At 41.7% G+C, this 19,887-nt stretch overlaps 1 protein-coding gene across 3 annotated transcripts in view; it reads left to right on the top strand.

Moving 5' to 3' along the window:
• The first annotated feature begins 2,017 nt into the window (after positions 1–2,017).
• csde1 (cold shock domain containing E1, RNA-binding) overlaps positions 2,018–19,887 on the top strand; it is an 88,933-nt gene continuing 71,063 nt past the window's right edge. For all 3 annotated transcript variants that reach the window (XM_061985650.2, XM_061985648.2, XM_061985649.2), the window contains exon 1: positions 2,018–2,131. The gene's annotated coding sequence lies outside the window, so the exon portion shown is untranslated. The remainder of the gene's footprint in view (positions 2,132–19,887) is intronic.

The following is a 19,887-nucleotide window of genomic DNA, read 5'->3' as shown; positions in this document are numbered from 1 at the left end:
TACTCAAAGCGCTTTGACACTACTTCCACATTTACCCATTCACACACACATTCACACACTGATGGAGGGAGCTGCCATGCAAGGCGCTAACCAGCACCCATCAGGAGCAAGGGTGAAGTGTCTTGCTCAGGACACAACGGACATGACGAGGTTGGTACTAGGTGGGGATTGAACCAGGGACCCTCGGGTCGCGCACGGCCATTCTTCCACTGCGCCACGCCGTCCCTAGTTGTTTAAATAAAGATGTTAATGGCTCAACCTTTTATGTTTGAAATAATGTAATGCATTGAAGTAACTCAAATTGCATTAGCCATCTTGGATCATGTTACAAATCAAGTGTCCACTCTTGTGTTGTCAGCGCCACTGTGGGCGTGTCTTTAAGATGTGCGTGTGACGTGTGATGGGTGTTTTGCCGTCACCGTAGCCGATCGTTTTTTTAGTCACGGTAACACACTTTGCACACAACAATTGTTGATTTTTTTTTTAAACACTGGCAGCAGTGAAGACTATCGTAGATTTTAGAGTAAAAATTTAGAATGACTGACCAATAAGGTTTTTACCGCAAAATCTACAGATTTTTTTTACAGTGTACGGAAAAAAGTGTGTAATAATCAAATGTATAGGAAATTGTGCTATACTACCATGAGGAGAATTCTTTAAAAACTATACTCATTTATTACTCATTGCTACAATCGGCCCTCTGAGAGCAGCCATAACTGTGAGGTGGCCCCCTGAGAAAAACGAGTTTGACGCCCCTGTATTGAAATAATGCTGCGTAACATGTATTCGTCCAATTAGTATTTTTGAAAATAGCGATCTAACCTCGAAATATAGATACTGCGTTATTTCAAGGAAATTCAAGCATTGAGCAAATAACAATAACCATTTAAAATGTATGTAATTAACAGTACAAAAAAACAAATTAACAGCACATAATCTTTAAAAAATATTGATATTTATACATAATGTAAAAAAGGAGCGGAAATAAACACTTCCGATCCATTTCAATATTTTCAAATACAAACCATGTTGAGCATTTAACATCCTTATACAAATACAAATATTAAAAAAGTGAAGTGATCATACTAATAAATAAAAAAAAAGATAAATAAATAAAAGATACGGGCTTATTCAAAACCACTTCAATTCCTCCCATAAAGACAATTATTTAAAGGCTTTTTCTATTGTCTACTATTTTCCAAGATTTGAATTAAAAATCATTAATCCAATGGTAGAATTTGGGTTTCACCTTAACAAATCGACTTTTATGAATGAAAAATGTACTATAAACAACATATTATATTAATAATCTTTTCTAGATTGTTATCTTTCATAAATATGAAAAAAGTAATCTTCTCTATTGTAAACAGGGACCTCTCTATACTTTTGTCTTTCAGTCAACTTCTAATCTCCTCACAAAATAAATGTAAAGTATCACATTCCAAAAATACCTGAATATAGCATATAGCACTGAAGTGTAATCATTAATCGGGTTTATTCAATTAATAACTCTAAATTGTTTTTCTTTAACTTGAGGAAGAATTAGATATGTAATATATCTAGAATGTAATGAATTGTAATGTAAATATGATTCAGTTTATGTGACTGTTCAAACTACAAGTGTTCACAAAGTACACAGAACAAGAATTATGATGAACATCTTGAACCCTTTTTTCCCTTTTTTATTGAGACAATTATTATTTATGTATTTAATATTAGTTTGCTTACTATTGTATATTATTTATTTGTTCACTGTTCTGTTACAGAGAACAACAAAATTGGAAAAAATTGCAATGGTATTAAAAGGGGTAGGATTAAATAAGCTCTGCTTCTTCCTACTCCTTTTTGGATGTGCTGTAATGAAACAACTGGAAATGTGTGATTACATTGCATGTTCGAAATAAACTGAAACTGAACTGAACTGAACATGGGTAATATATATTGTCTTTCTCCTTTTGACAACACAAACATGTTTCGTAAAGCGAGATGGGGCGGTTACTATCTTTTCTTTTTACAGACTCTTTGGCTCCTGCTCCCGTTGGCAAATCTCGCGATAGGAGCCCTTCGCGTCACTACGTAATGTGCCGTGCTGCTTCTAGCGGCGCTGGTGACAGTGCTGAAAGCTGTTGGGGTGAGTTTTTTTTGGTGTTAATATCGACGCCGAAGCGTTGTCATTCCGACACATGTGCGTACATTACGGACAGGTCGGCCGTGTACCCGCGAGTTTTGAGAAACAACCGAGTTTGCGGGGGCCAAGGTAAATCACCCGTGTTAGCATTGCTAAGCTAGCTGCTAGCCGCTAGCATCACGGGCGGCCTAGCAAGCTGGCTCTCCTCCAGCCAAATAAAAACTACCCTCGGTTATTTGAATCTCCGCTTTTAAGCTATTATTTATATTTATGTTTGACGACGTATCAGTTACGAGGTGAAATGTGGTTTAAAAAAACTAAACGAAATAAGACCAGCTTGGGAAATTCCGTGGCGGCTTCTTTGTTGTCTCCTTTTGATCGGCGTTAACGTGCAACCACTATAAACGTCTTTTAGTCTGCGTTTTTCTCCAACAAATATAAACGCTTACTTTTTGTGCTACGCACACATATTCATAGAAAAACTGGTGCACGTACTGTATTGTTGCAATTGTGCTTATTAAACTATACAAACATCAATAATAAGTTTCAAAGTGAGTTTATGCCACTTTGATGTAAACAGTCCACTTTATGGATGCTCCCGCGGATGTAATCGAGTGTCAACGCCCTGGACATAACCACTGAAAGCTACATGCTAACCTGCCTGAATTGTCCACGCAAGGTCATGTTAAGCTAACGCAAGCTAGACTTTGTGACAATCGCTGCCACCCCCCTCCCAAAAAAAAAAAAATATTGCTTGAAGGTAATAATACAAATATAGTTGATTTATATGTTAACCTGTCATGGTATGCCTACGGTGTCGCAGCTTGTTTTTGTAGGACGTGGTGTCAGGCCGTGTTGGAGCATGGCTGCTGCTGGGAAGTCACATGGAGAGAGTGCCAGAAGATATGTTGTTGTTCTGGAACATTCTGAAGGGAAAGGGGTTGTTGAATCTTGCCCCACTTTTGTGTTTTTTCTTCGCCTGGAGAATGTTAAAATGTCGCGTTAGGCAGGGGGTCCCCAACCTTTTTTGCACCAGGGACCCGTTTAATGTAGTGAAACCGGCCTTCCACGTGTGACAGAAAGATATAGAAAATAAGTAGAGATGTCCGATAATTACTTTTTTGCCGATATTCTGATATTGTCCAACTCTAAATTACCGATTCCGATATCAACCGATACCGATATATACCGTATTTTCCGCACTATAAGGCGCACCGGATTATTAGCCGCACCTTCTATGAATTACATATTTCATAATTTTGTCCACCAATAAGCCGCCCCGGACTATAAGCCGCGCCTACGCTGCGCTAAAGTGAATGTCAAAAAAACGCTGCGCTAAAGTGAATGTCAAAAAAACAGTCAGATAGTTCAGTCAAACTTTAATAATATATTGAAAACCAGCGTTCTAACAACTCTGTCCCAAAATGTACGCAAATGTGCAATCACAAACATAGTAAAATTCAAAATGGTGTAGAGCAATAAATAGCAACATAATGTTGCTCGAACGTTAATGTCACAACACACAAAATAAACATAGCGCTCACCTTCTGAAGTTATTCTTCATTCGTAAATCCTTCGAATTCTTCGTCTTCGGTGTCCGAATTGAAAAGTTGCGCAAGCGTGGGATCCAAAATGGCCGGTTCCGTCTCGTAGAAGTCATCGGGAGTCAGTGTCGCTGTTGTTCTGTGAATCCTGCCTTCCGGAAAGCTCGGACCACAGTTGTGACCGAAATATCTGCCCAAGCATTTACGATCCACTGGCAAATGTTGGCGTATGTCGTCCGAGGCTGTCTGCCCGTCTTAGTGAAGGTGTGTTCGCCTTCGGAGCTGTGTGAAAAAAGCCACCCGGCCTCTTCGCGTAAACTTCCCTTAACCACTCGCTCATCTTTTCTTCATCCATCCATCCCTTCGAGTTAGCTTTTATGATGACGCCGGCTGGAAAGGTCTCTTTTGGCAAGGTCTTCCTTTTGAATATCACCATGAGTGGAAGTTAGCATGGCAAGCTAGAACCACAGTGAAGGATGACTTCTCATTCCCTGTGGTGCGAATATTCACCGTACGTGCTCCCGTTCCACAGTGCGGTTCAGTTGCTGTGAAATACGGTAGTAATCCGTGTGCGGATGGAGAGATTGCGTCTTTTTATGAACCGGATCGCTTAGTAGGAGCCATTTTGTGGTCTTTACAGATGTAAACAGGAAATGAAACGTACGGTGATATCCGCGTGTTTTTTCTTCTTCTTCCGGGGGCGGGTGAAGCGCTTCCTGTTCTATGGGGGCGGGTGAAGCGCTTCCTGTTCTATGGGGGCGGGTGCTTTCCTTGGCGGTTGCTTGCGTAGAAGAAGAAGCGCTTCCTGTTCTACCGGGAAAAAAGATGGCGGCTGTTTACCGAAGTTGCGAGATCGAAACTTTATGAAAATGAATCGTAATAAAGCGCACCGGGTTATAAGGTGCACTGTTAGCTTTTGAGAAAATTTGTGGTTTTTAGGTGCGCCTTATAGTGCGGAAAATACGGTACCGATTCCGATATCAACCGATACCGATATATACAGTCGTGGAATTAACACCTTATTATTTGTGATGCATTTAACAATGTAACAAGGTTTTCCAAAATAAATCAACTCAAGTTATGAAAAAAATGCCAACATGGCATTGCCATATTTATTATTGAAATCACAAAGTGCATTATTTTTTTTAACAAGCCTCAAAACAGCAGCTTGGAATTTGGGACATGCTCTCCCTGAGAGAGCATGAGGAGGTTGAAGTGGGGGAGGGGGTAGGTGGTAGCGGGGGTGTATATTGTAGCGTCCCAGAAGAGTTACTGCTGCAAGGGGTTCTGGGTATTTGTTCTGTTGTGTTTATGTTGTGTTACGGTGCAGATGTTCTCCCGAAATGTGTTTGTCATTCTTTTTTTGTGTGGGTTCACAGTGTGGCGCATATTTGTAACAGTGTTAAAGTTGTTTATATGGCCACCCTCAGTGTGACCTGTATGGCTGTTGATGAAGTATGCCTTGCATTCACTTGTGTGTGTGAAAAGTCGTGGATATTATGTGACTGGGCCGGCACGCAAAGGCAGTGCCTTTAAGGTTTATTGGCGCTCTGCATTTCTCCCTACGTCCGTGTACACAGCGGCGTTTTAAAAACTCATACATTTTACTTAGTGATACCGATAATTTTGAAACCGATACCGATAATTTCCGATATTACATTTGAAAGCATTTATCGGCCGATATTATCGGACATCTCTAAAAATAAGTGCATGACAAATGAATATATGAAAAAACTCACCATAACATTCAATTAGTGGGAGCCTCTGCCCTTTCTTTTCCTTCAGCTCAATTATTATATGCAACAATTTAGTACTTCTCCATCTGCCTTATGCACATTAACTCCTATGGTCACTTTGTTCCTGATCTTAGGTCATCAACCCAGCTAGATGGAACCAAGCTTTTGGCTACGATTTGGCACCTTTACATTTTATGTGTTTTATTAATGTGCCTTTGTCCCATGTGACAAAGATGTAAGAAATATAGCAAATGGCGACTTCCTATTAGGAGTTTTATAATGCATCTATGAACAAGCTTAGTGGTGTGTCTGGTAAGACTGGCCAAAGTTAAGTAGGAGAAAATGCGGCCGGTTATAAACTATTTAATGTCTCTGTGCGGCCCGGTAGCCAATGCGTCACGGACCGGTGCCAGTCCCCGGACCAGTGGTTGGGGACCACTGGCCTAAGGGGTGTGCTAAAAGTGGGTTTTGTGGTCCTATACTAGACCATTGTCTCGGTGTGTTGCATTCAACCTTTTTCCCATTTAAAGTAGCAGTAGGGTGAAAAAACAAGTTGCCTCATATACGTATACAGGTAAAAGCCAGTAAATTAGAATATTTTGAAAAACTTGATTTATTTCAGTAATTGCATTCAAAAGGTGTAACTTGTACATTATATTTATTCATTGCACACAGACTGATGCATTCAAATGTTTATTTCATTTAATTTTGATGATTTGAAGTGGCAACAAATGAAAATCCAAAATTCCGTGTGTCACAAAATTAGAATATTACTTAAGGCTAATACAAAAAAGGGATTTTTAGAAATGTTGGCCAACTGAAAAGTATGAAAATGAAAAATATGAGCATGTACAATACTCAATACTTGGTTGGAGCTCCTTTTGCCTCAATTACTGCGTTAATGCGGCGTGGCATGGAGTCGATGAGTTTCTGGCACTGCTCAGGTGTTATGAGAGCCCAGGTTGCTCTGATAGTGGCCTTCAACTCTTCTGCGTTTTTGGGTCTGGCATTCTGCATCTTCCTTTTCACAATACCCCACAGATTTTCTATGGGGCTAAGGTCAGGGGAGTTGGCGGGCCAATTTAGAACAGAAATACCATGGTCCGTAAACCAGGCACGGGTAGATTTTGCGCTGTGTGCAGGCGCCAAGTCCTGTTGGAACTTGAAATCTCCATCTCCATAGAGCAGGTCAGCAGCAGGAAGCATGAAGTGCTCTAAAACTTGCTGGTAGACGGCTGCGTTGACCCTGGATCTCAGGAAACAGAGTGGACCGACACCAGCAGATGACATGGCACCCCAAACCATCACCCAACCATGCAAATTTTGCATTTCCTTTGGAAATCGAGGTCCCAGAGTCTGGAGGAAGACAGGAGAGGCACAGGATCCACGTTGCCTGAAGTCTAGTGTAAAGTTTCCACCATCAGTGATGGTTTGGGGTGCCATCACTGATGGTGGAAACTTTACACTAGACTTCAGGCAACGTGGATCCTGTGCCTCTCCTGTCTTCCTCCAGACTCTGGGACCTCGATTTCCAAAGGAAATGCAAAATTTGCATGGTTGGGTGATGGTTTGGGGTGCCATGTCATCTGCTGGTGTCGGTCCACTCTGTTTCCTGAGATCCAGGGTCAACGCAGCCGTCTACCAGCAAGTTTTAGAGCACTTCATGCTTCCTGCTGCTGACCTGCTCTATGGAGATGGAGATTTCAAGTTCCAACAGGACTTGGCGCCTGCACACAGCGCAAAATCTACCCGTGCCTGGTTTACGGACCATGGTATTTCTGTTCTAAATTGGCCCGCCAACTCCCCTGACCTTAGCCCCATAGAAAATCTGTGGGGTATTGTGAAAAGGAAGATGCAGAATGCCAGACCCAAAAACGCAGAAGAGTTGAAGGCCACTATCAGAGCAACCTGGGCTCTCATAACACCTGAGCAGTGCCAGAAACTCATCGACTCCATGCCACGCCGCATTAACGCAGTAATTGAGGCAAAAGGAGCTCCAACCAAGTATTGAGTATTGTACATGCTCATATTTTTCATTTTCATACTTTTCAGTTGGCCAACATTTCTAAAAATCCCTTTTTTGTATTAGCCTTAAGTAATATTCTAATTTTGTGACACACGGAATTTTAGATTTTCATTTGTTGCCACTTCAAATCATCAAAATTAAATGAAATAAACATTTGAATGCATCAGTCTGTGTGCAATGAATAAATATAATGTACAAGTTACACCTTTTGAATGCAATTACTGAAATAAATCAAGTTTTTCAAAATATTCTAATTTACTGGCTTTTACCTGTATATGATTTATGACACTAAAAGGCTTTGAAAGTTTGCGAATGAATGGATTCGATCAAAATACTATGCCTTGCCATTTTCAGAGTTAATGAGGAAGCCAGTCAAGTGATCCGTGACGTAGAGGAGGAACCACGGATCCCTTCCCCATTGACAGCATTACTAATCAAGCAGACATTGTGAGAGCCAACAATGATTACTTTGGTGAAAAATTAGGATCCAGAACCTCATATTTTTGAGCCTGAACACAGAGGATGAGCAGTAAGTTTTAGAGGCAGAGTGTTAAATGCAGTGGTGTGCCGTCAGGGCCAGCAAGGCCTTCTCTGCTGGCCTAACATAACCAGAAATCATGATCATAATTAAAGATACAATTATTTATTAATTTTCTTTCCCTAAATATCTAAAATTATTCATATTCTCTTCAGGTCATATTATGCTCGTTCCAGTGCTGTTGGTTTTAGTTTTAGTTTGTATCCAATCAGATTTCAGCCAGCTAATGTTGCTATGCTGTACAAAATCTGCCAGACGCCTTCAGATTCAGCAATGCAGGCGTCCGTGCACTGTAAGTGAACAGGGACATTCAGTGATAGACGGTTGCGATAGCCAATCAGATCACAAGTTGTTGTCAGTAAGGCCTTCTAAATGGCCTAACGTTGAACGTGACATTTACACGTCCTGTGATTGGATACACATAGGGACCGTTAGCGGATGAATTTGAGAACACAGAGTTGAGAGACAGTTGCGATAGCCAATCAGATTGCAAGTTGTTGACAGTAGGTGTTTTGTTACAACTAAAAGTTGTAAACTCTTGTTGTTAAAGTGTGTCATGCTTGTCATTTAATCAACATTGTTACATGTGTATTTGTCGCCATCATGTGGTCAGGGCAGTAAATATATCTTTGAGAAGTGTGTACCGTATTTTCCGCACCATAAGCCGCCCTGGGTTATAAGCCGCGCCTTCAATGAACGGCATATTTCAAAACTTTGTCCACCTATAAGCCGCCCCGTGTTATAAGCCGCATCTAACTGCGCTAAAGGGAATGTCAAAAAAACAGTCAGATAGGTCAGTCAAACTTTAATAATATATTAAAAACCAGCGTGATGTGGGCGCGCATGGAGTCGTATATCAACATGGACGGAGCTGCGTGAAAAAAGCCACCCGGCCTCTTCGCGTAAACTTCCCTTAACCACTCGCTCACCTTTTCTTCATCCATCCATCCCTTCGAGTTAGCTTTTATGATGACGCCGGCTGGAAAGGTCTCTTTTGGCAAGGTCTTCCTTTTGAATATCACCATGGGTGGAAGTTTCTGGCCATTAGCATGGCAAGCTAGAACCACAGTGAAGGATGACTTCTCATTCCCTGTGGTGCGAATATTCACCGTACGTGCTCCCGTTGTATCCACAGTGCGGTTCACAGGAATATCAAAAGTCAGTGGAACCTCGTCCATGTTGATAATGTTCTCTGGCCGGATCTTTTTTTCAGCTATCTTGTTTTTACAATATGCACGGAAAGTAGCCAGCTTTTCTTGAAAGTCTTTAGGCAGTTGCTGTGAAATAGTAGTCCGTGTGCGGATGGAGAGATTGCGTCTTTTCATGAACCGGAAACCTGTCGCTTAGTAGGAGCCATTTTGTGGTCTTTACAGATGTAAACACACAAAGGAAATGAAACGTAATATCCGCGCGCTTCTTCTTCTTCTTCTTCTACGGGGGCGGGTGGTTGCTTACAGTGGAAGAAGAAGCGCTTCCTCTTCTATGGGGGCGGGTGCTTACCTTGGCGGTTGCTTGCGTAGAAGAAGAAGCGCTTCCTCTTCTACCGGGAAAAAAGATGGCGGCTGTTTACCGTAGTTGCGAGACCTAAACTTTATGAAAATGAATCTTAATATTAATCCATATATAAAGCGCACCGGGTTATAAGCCGCACTGTCAGCTTTTGAGTAAATTTGTGGTTTTTAGGTGCGGCTAATAGTGCGGAAAATACGGTACTTTGAATCACACTTTATTGACCGGAAGTTGCATGAGCCAAGCAGAGACATTTACCGTATATGTTTTAATTGCTGATGCGTTTTAATAGATTTTTAAATGCGCCAGGAAATAACCCGTTTTGTATACTGTTGATGTGTTTCTATGCACAGTAGGGTGTACATGTGTTCCTGTATAGTATTTCTCCAGCAATGACCATGTGGTGACATCAATTATGGTATTTTGAGAGGTAATCATTGAAGTCTGAGATCACTGAAGGCCTAGGTGGGAAACGCACGGCCCACCACTGGTTAAACAGATGTAACTTTATTGAAACACTATAGCATCAGCAGAATTGCTAAACTAACCATATTAAACCACTATTAAACACTTACTTTACAATGTCCACTCTTGCTGCGATGACGACCGTCGGGACGCTCAAATAATTCCGTTTAGATGAAGATTCAATCACAGTCCTCACATAGGGTTCCAAAAAATTTGCCGCAACTAAATAAGGCTGCAGCTAACGATTATTTTTCTATCGATTAATCTATAGATTATTTTTTCGGTTAATCGGTTAATCTATAGATTATTTTTTCGATTAATCTATAGATTATTTTTCCTTTTACCGATTATTTTTTTTATTTAAAATGAAGATGAAAAAATAAATGTAGGCCAGTTTTTTCAAAAGGCATGGCTTTTATTTACAAAAAAAAAAGTATGGCCACTCAGTCAACATTGACAACAACATGACAAAATATTCTGTAACAATGTAAACATTTAACAAAATTAAAAGTAGCTTATTTGCTTTCAATGTGCAAATATAAAAGTAAACATCCAGTGCAAATCTTAATATTCTGCAATAGTATAAGCATTTCAAAAGTAAAAGTATTGCTTATTTTGCTTTAAAATGTGCAAAAATAAAGATAAACATCAAATTCAAAAAAGTGCAAAACGGAAATATTCTGTAACAACAGTGTAAACATTTCAACAAAAGTAAAAGTATTGCTTATTTGCTCAAATGTGCAAAAATAAAGATAAACATCCAATACAAAAAAGTGCAAAACGAAATATTCTGTAACAGTGTAAACATTTCAACAAAAGTAAAACTTTTGCTTATTTTGCTTAATAACACAACAATGATAGTATGATTAAAGTGAATGTTAATTGTTCGTTTGTACATAGTATACGTAATTGTTAATGTTGTAAAAGGTATTTGCACAACTAATTAACGTTAGCGTTAAAGAGGAGCGCGTCTTTGTAAACACTGAACAGGCACGCCAAACGCTCCTCTCAGAGCGAAACGGTGCTTTAGTTTATGAATTTACAACGCAGATACAAATGACACATTCATGTTTTTGTGTAATGATGACAACGTATACTCACGCGGACGATTGACTAGTTGATGGTGATGGCAAGAACGCTGCCGTTGTGCTGCTATGATAGGCCATTTCCGCTCGACACAGTGTGCATACAACAACATTATTAGCAGAGGTGGGTAGAGTAGCCAGAAATTGTACTCAAGTAAGAGTACTGTTACTTTAGAGATTTATTACTCAATTAAAAGTAAGGAGTAGTCACCCAAATATTTACTTGAGTAAAAGTAAAAAGTATGTTGTGAAAAAACTACTCAAGTACTGAGTAACATACACACACATATCATATATATATATATATATATATATATATATATATATATATATATATATATATATATATATATACATACATTGATATATACAGTATATAATTTATATTTATTTATTTTGCCGTTTTTGTTTACATGTTAAAGGTGTTTTAATAATTATACATGCATGTTTAACATATAGATTCCTTTCTTTCATGAAGACAAGAATATAAGTTGGTGTATTACCTGATTCTGATGACTTGCATTGATTGGAATCAGACAGCAGTGCTGGTAACGTCCACGTTTTCCAATGGAGGAGAAAAAAAGTTCCTCCTTTCTGTCTAATACCACATGAAAGTGGTTGTTATTTGGCATCTTATTTGTCCACCTTCCATATTCGTTTTTATACCCTTTACAAGAAATACATTGGCGGCAAACTCCGTAGCTTGCTAGCTTGTTTGCGCTGGCTTTCGGAGACTCTTATTTTGAAAGCGCACGCGCGATGGAGCGCGACTTTTATTGTGAAGACAATAACTGTGCAGTCAGTCTTTACGGTTGAAATAAAAAAGGGTCTTTTTTCCTTCACACTTTTGATTGATTGATTGGAACTTTTATTAGTAGATTGCACAGTACAGTGCATATTCCGTACAATTGACCACTAAATGGTAACACCCGAAGTTAGCTCGGAGCCAGTCAGGTCATGTGACCCCTGGCTCTGTTTGATTGGTCCAACGTCACCAGTGACTGCATCTGATTGGTGGAACGAAGTGAAACGTCACCAGTGACTGCATCTGATTGGTGGAACGAAGTGAAACGTCACCAGTAAGGCAAGCACTTTGAAGGTCTGTCTGACAGACCAAAACAAACAAAGCGTGCATTAACAGATCGATAAAAATTAGTAGCGAGTAGCGAGCTGAATGTAGATAAAAGTAGCGGAGTAAAAGTAGCGTTTCTTCTTAGGCCGTTTATTGAAATACTCCCACACTTTTGATGACTTTTGGCGTGCTTTTTTCCCCCCGCTCGCATCGTCTGCTTTGCGCTCCGCCATGACGGTAGTGTGACGTAAATATGTGACGCGTCGACGAACAAAAACGCCCTCGACGTATTTACGTAACCGATGACGTCGACTACGTCGACGCGTCGTTTCAGCCCTACAACTAAAGTCTTTTTTGTTATCTCGGGGGATGTTAAAGTGGACTAGTCTTTCGGCCCATGGCCACATTTGTCTACTAGCAGGTGAGAGCTGCACGAATTATAATTTAGAATGTACTGTTCAAAGAAGCAGCTGCCGGCTTATAGTTTGTCAACAATAGCAGCATAAGCTAGCTTTAGCTCACTGCTATCAATGTGCTGCTAAAATAGTTGGTCTGCGTTAGCGCTTATAATAACAATATCACTCACATTTGGTTAATTTTCAGGTCATGACCTATGGACTATTGTTGCCGCTTTCTGGATGTTTTTTAGAGGGATTTATGGTCGCATCAGAGAACCCTCGATTTGTTGACTTAATTGTTAGCTATTTATTTGTGTTCTTGTCTTTGTGACTGATAAACAGCACATATTTTTTAGTTTTGCATATTTCCAGTATGACTGACCTAATAATCTTTTCAGAGTGCAGAAGCGTGACTCCAGTGACGTAGAATCTACGGAAATTGCCAAAGACATTTGGAGCGGAATATTCAAAACAGCTGTCTGGAAGTGTGGCATTTTGTGATGTTTAGACGATATTTTCACATACTTTGCGTAATGTAAATACAATTGAACATGGTTTAACAGATGCAATGAAATAGGGCTGGGCGATATGGCCTTTTTTAATATTGCGATATTTTAAGGCCATATCGCCATAAACGATATATATCTCGATATTTTGCCTTAGCCTTGAATGAACACTTGATGCATATAATCACAGCAGTATGATGATTCTATGTGTCTACATTAAAACATTCTTCTTCATACTGCATTAATATATTCTACTTTAAAACTTTCATGCAGAGAAGGAAATCACAACTAAAAAAAAATCACTATTTTTTCATACGGTGTTGATCTGGAAATGTTTGCCTCTGCATTTTGATGGTGTGGCCGTGTGGCACCGAATGGAGATTTTGACATGCGGAGTAAGCACCTCTTCTTATTCATTCTCTAGCAGGTGACTTTTCAAATGATGCTACATATTAGCAGTAATGCTACTTTTATAGCAACGTTTTCACCCCACACTTGACAAATTACGGTTGTCTGTTCGACATATTCCCACTTGAAGCAAAACCACCGCCAGACGATGGACCCCCTGCTGTTTTTTGGGGAATTAATTATTCCTTCATTTGTTACCAGATTCGCACCTTCTTTCTCTCGTATTACCGCTAGCATCACAGCTAACATTAGCTATGCTGCTACCTCTCTGCTGCGCGAGGGCATATACGTATGTGACGTATGACGTGACAGTATGTGACGTGTGTAGAAGCTGCGCTTGCTGTCTGTGAGAAGGAGAGACAGGAAAGAGTGAGAGCCTGTAGTGTAATGCCAGCAGCTAAAAGCAACTGCGAGAGAACGCATACTCGAATATCATGATATAGTCATTTTCTATATCGCACAGAGACAAACCCGCGATATATCACGTATATCGATATATCGCCCAGCCCTACAATGAAACACAATCAAGCATATGAAGTCAATTTGTTTTTCCACTCTACTGCGACTTTAATGATAGAACTTCTGACTACAGTGGAATTGGTTCCTGAACAGGGTTCGTAAATGGAAACGTTTGTATAGTGAAGGATATTTCTCCATAAGAAACAATGTAAATATGAATAATGGGTTCCAGCCTCGACAAAAGTCCATATTTTAGTGAAGGTTTGTACTAGTCACCAAATCACCAAAAATGATTCCCGGGCGCGGCACCGCTGCTGCCCACTGCTCCCCTCACCTCCCAGGGGGTGATCAGGGGGATGGGTCAAATGCAGAGGACAAATTTCACCACACCTAGTGTGTGTGACAATCATTTGTACTTTAACTTTAGGGCTGGGTGATTTATCGAGTTTGTAAGATATATCGTTATATTTTAAACAAGATATGAATTAAGAAAATATCGATATAATTTATTTCACGTTAAAACGACCAAACACCTCATATTTGTTGTATGCCTTGTTCTCCCCCGTAACACTCCATGCGTTATTAAACCCCATGCCCCTTTCCTCCTTCCAAGACATGCGTGCCGTGCCCCCCCCACTGACCCACTACAACAACACACAAGTAAATATAGAGTCTGAGTTAGGGATGTCCCGATCCAGGTTTTTGCACTTCCGATACCAATATTGTTTTTGCATTTCCGATCCGATACCGACCGATACCGATACTGGCCTATCCGAGCATGTATTAAAGTTTAAAGTTATTTAGCCTACTTAGTTGTCAGAATCATGTTGAAAAGGGTTTTAGTACTCTTGATAACAACTAGCCAGCTGAATTAGGGGAGTTTGAATAATACACAATGGTTGGTAACAAGAAACTGACCTGTTTATTCAAGGATAAACACAAAATAGACAAAATTATACATGACAAACAGAAATGGCATCATTGAACTAGGGCTGGGCGATATGGCCTTTTTTAAATATTGCGATATTTTAAGGCCATATTGCAATACACAATATATATCTGGATATTTTGCCTTAGCCTTGAATGAACACTTGATGCATATAATCACAGCAGTATGATGATTCTATGTGTTTTGATTGATTGATTGAGACTTTTATTAGTAGGTTGCACAGTGAAGTACATATTCCGTACAATTGACCACTAAATGGTAACGCCCCAATAAGTTTTTCAACTTGTTTAAGTCGGGGTCCACTTAAATTGATTCATGATACAGATATATACTATCAGATATATATACCGTATTTTCCGCACTATAAGGCGCACCTAAAAACCACAAATTTTCTCAAAAGCTGACAGTGCGCCTTATAACCCGGTGCGCTTTATATATGGATAAATATTAAGATTCATTTTCATAAAGTTTCGGTCTCGCAACTTCGGTAAACAGCCGCCATCTTTTTTCCCCGTAGAAGAAGCGCGCGGTGCATGCTGGGATATGTGACGTTTCATTTCCATTTGTGTGTTTATGTAAAGACCCCAAAATGGCTCCTATTAAGTGTGTTGTCTGTCTAATTATAAATAATGCAGACGAGGCGTGTTAACTGAGTTCTCAACGTTTACTCACAGCGTGCTCATAACCACATTCTAACTCCCAGCATACAACAACGCTTCTCAGGGCTACCGCGCATGCTCGTCACTATCGTTGCATGCTGGGTAGTGTAGTTGTTATATTTGCTAGCTCATAACATCACATTAAGAGACACGCTTACGCGCTTAATTCAATACTCGCCGTCATTCCGGGTGGATTGACAAAAGACCTCCAGCGCTAGATATTGGTGTCAACAGGGCATTCGAAGCTAGACTGCTAACTGCGTGGGAACAGTGGATGACAGAAGGCGAACACACGTGACGTTCACCAAGACAGGGAGACAGCGCCAGACGACATTTTGGATCCCACATTCGCCCAACTTTTCAATTCGGACAACGAAGGAGAATAATTCGAGGGATTTATGAATGAAGAATAACTTCAGAAAGTGAGCGTTATGTTTATTTTGTGTGTTGTGACATTAACGTTCGAGCAACATTATGTTGCTATTGCTCTGCACTATTTTGAATTTTACTATGTTTGTGATTGCACATTTGCGTACATTTTGGGAGTGAACAGAGTTGTTAGAACGCTGGTTTTTAATATATTATTAAAGTTTGACTGACCTATCTGACTGTTTTTTTGACATTCATTTAGCGCAGTTAGCGGGTCCTTTTGGCTCATGGGACTCCTGAGGCAGCGGACAGGTACCGACAGGCCAAGCGGTGTGCGGCTTCAGCGGTCGCGGAGGCAAAAACTCGGACATGGGAGGAGTTCGGGGAAGCCATGGAAAACGACTTCCGGACGGCTTCGAAGCGATTCTGGACCACCATCCGCCGCCTCAGGAAGGGGAAGCAGTGCACTACCAACACCGTGTATGGTGCGGGTGGTGTTCTGCTGACCTCGACTGCGGAAGTTGTGGATCGGTGGAGGGAATACTTCGAAGACCTCCTCAATCCCACCAACACGTCTTCCTATGAGGAAGCAGTGCCTGGGGATTCTGTGGTGGGCTCTCCTATTTCTGGGGCTGAGGTTGCTGAGGTAGTTAAAAAGCTCCTCGGTGGCAAGGCCCCGGGGGTGGATGAGATCCGCCCGGAGTTCCTTAAGGCTCTGGATGCTGTAGGGCTGTCTTGGTTGACAAGACTCTGCAGCATCGCGTGGACATCGGGGGCAGTACCTCTGGATTGGCAGACCGGGGTGGTGGTTCCTCTCTTTAAAAAGGGGAACCGCAGGGTGTGTTCTAACTATCGTGGGATCACACTCCTCAGCCTTCCCGGTAAGGTCTATTCAGGTGTACTGGAGAGGAGGCTACGCCGGATAGTCGAACCTCGGATTCAGGAGGAACAGTGTGGTTTTCGTCCTGGTCGTGGAACTGTGGCCCAGCTCTATACTCTCGGCAGGGTCCTTGAGGGTGCATGGGAGTTTGCCCAACCAGTCTACATGTGCTTTGTGGACTTGGAGAAGGCATTCGACCGTGTCCCTCGGGAAGTCCTGTGGGGAGTGCTCAGAGAGTATGGGGTTTCGGACTGTCTGATTGTGGCGGTCCGCTCCCTGTATGATCAGTGTCAGAGCTTGGTTCGCGTTGCCGGCAGTAAGTCGGACACGTTTCCGGTGAGGGTTGGACTCCGCCAAGGCTGCCCTTTGTCACCGATTCTGTTCATAACTTTTATGGACAGAATTTCTAGGCGCAGTCAAGGCGTTGAAGGGATCCGGTTTGGTGGCTGCAGGATTAGGTCTCTGCTTTTTGCAGATGATTTGGTCCTGATGGCTTCATCTGGCCAGGATCTTCAGCTCTCACTGGATCGGTTCGCAGCTGAGTGTGAAGCGACTGGGATGAGAATCAGCACCTCCAAGTCCGAGTCCATGGTTCTCGCCCGGAAAAGGGTGGAGTGCCATCTCCGGGTTGGGGAGGAGATCTTGCCCCAAGTGGAGGAGTTCAAGTACCTCGGAGTCTTGTTCACGAGTGAGGGAAGAGTGGATCGTGAGATCGACAGGCGGATCGGTGCGGCGTCTTCAGTAATGCGGACACTGTATCGATCCGTTGTGGTGAAGAAGGAGCTGAGCCAGAAGGCAAAGCTCTCAATTTACCGGTCGATCTACGTTCCCATCCTCACCTATGGTCATGAGCTTTGGGTTATGACCGAAAGGACAAGATCATGGGTACAAGCGGCCGAAATGAGTTTCCTCCGCCGGGTGGCGGGGCTCTCCCTTAGAGATAGAGTGAGAAGCTCTGTCATCCGGGGGGAGCTTAAAGTAAAGCCGCTGCTCCTCCACATCGAGAGGAGCCAGATGAGGTGGTTCGGGCATCTGGTCAGGATGCCACCCGAGCGCCTCCCTAAGGAGGTGTTTAGGGCATGTCCGACCGGTAGGAGGCCACGAGGAAGACCCAGGACACGTTGGGAAGACTATGTCTCCCGGCTGGCCTGGGAACGCCTCGGGATCCCCCGGGAGGAGCTGGACGAAGTGGCTGGGGAGAGGGAAGTCTGGGCTTCCCTGCTTAGGCTGCTGCCCCCGCGACCCGACCTCGGATAAGCGGAAGAAGATGGATGGATGGATGGATAGCGCAGTTAGATGCGGCTTACAACACCGGGCGGCTTATAGGTGGACAAAGTTTTGAAATATGCCGTTCATTGAAGGCGCGGCTTTTAACCCAGGGCGCCTTATGGTGCGGAAAATACGGTACTATCATCATAATACAGTCATCACACAAGATAATCACATTGAATTATTTACATTATTTATAATCCAGGGTGTGGAGGGGGGCGCCGGATGTAAGTGTCAAAAAGACAGCCAAAAGAGTTTGATATGCGAGCACCTTAGAGGGAGCGTTGCTCGCACGGCTGCGCTAGCATCACAGCTAACGTTAGCCATGCTGCTACCTCTCTGCTGGGAGAGGACGTATACGTATGTGACTTATGTCGTGACAGTATGTGACGTGTGTAAGAAGGTGCGCTTGTCTGTCTGTGATAGGGAGACACAGGAAAGTGTGAGAAGAGCCTGTCGTGTAATGCCAGCAGCTAAAAGAAACTGTGTGAGAATTGTGGATGTGTTGAAGGTGTGCTGGAAAATGCGGAACGGAAATTACGGAGCAGCAGAAAAGTATGGAATGTATTATTTAAATCGGTGCGTTGGAAAACACGGACCGGAGTTTTTTTTTAAACTGGATCTGGATCTGCATTTTCCCATGCCTTGCCGATACGCAATTTTTGGCAAATATCGGCAGCCGATCCGATCCAAATATCGGATCGGGACATCCCTAGTCTGAGTGTACCACCAGGTAAAACGGCAACTTCTGCATACTCACCAACAACTACGGTTTTCCCGTAATTAGTGCGGTTTTTGGTAATCCATTCCGGTTCACGGCTGCGTGGTAAAAAGTAAAATTTTCCATTAAAAATAAGTAATTGAAGCTACGTAGCTTAACTACATTTCCCAGTAGCTTCGCTACTTTTTAAACAAGTAGCGATTTCCGTAGCTTAGCTATTTTTAGACCCATGGAGCGGTTAGCTAAGCTACATGCTACAAAAGAAGAGAGAGGGAGAAGAGAAAGAAAGAAGCGGACTAGTGTAACTCCACAGGCAGGGGACAACATATATGGGAAACATCAATGATGATTGGTTGGTTTAAGTATAAGAACATCCATGATTGGTTGGTTGTTTACTATGATGAGTCACGATTGGTTGAGATTAATGCGAAAACATTGGGCAGGCCAATCAGAGGCAAGATAGGACGGGTCATGGAACCAGGAAGGGAAATCACAACAGACATCCCAAATGACGCAGAGAGAGTCGGTGAATAAAAGAGGGAATTTTCAAGCGGGCGAGTTTATATTTAGGAAAAACTAGTGGAATATGGCAGACGGATTCTCTTCCTTAGATTTTTCTTTTAGCAATGTAGACGTCCGGGAAACCCACAGTGCGTCTACTTGGTCACATTTGGACAAATGTATGCTTCTGGATAAAACAATAATTTGAGTTGTTTACCATGTAAGCCCAAATCAAAACTGCTCTCGGCATGGAAGACGTGGAATACACATTTAAGAACACACATGATTGTGGCAGACATGATGACTTTTGCTACAGTATAGCCTGTCTAAATGCTACATTTAATTTTCACTGGTGTTTAAGAACAAGACAGTAGCTGGGAATTAAAAAGTGACTGCCTGCAAATTTATTTTTCATCTGAGTTTGATACATTTTATAATATTTGCACAGCTATGTCATTTATTTCATGTATAAATAATATTTTCTATTTTATGTATACATTCTTGTTTTTCAATTTTATTCATGTAATTATGTGCTACTTAAACAGTTTATTTTTTGTGATATTAATACCCATCTTGACTAACTGGGTTAATAAAAGTGCCACTGACAAAAATGAATATCTTTTATATGTATATTTTCATCGGAAAATATATCGCCCAGCCCTAGT

The sequence above is a fragment of the Nerophis lumbriciformis genome, linkage group LG23 (genome assembly GCF_033978685.3).
Source record: "Nerophis lumbriciformis linkage group LG23, RoL_Nlum_v2.1, whole genome shotgun sequence".
In the NCBI taxonomy this organism is placed as follows: domain Eukaryota; kingdom Metazoa; phylum Chordata; class Actinopteri; order Syngnathiformes; family Syngnathidae; genus Nerophis; species Nerophis lumbriciformis.
This window is presented reverse-complemented; position numbering and strand designations above follow the sequence as displayed.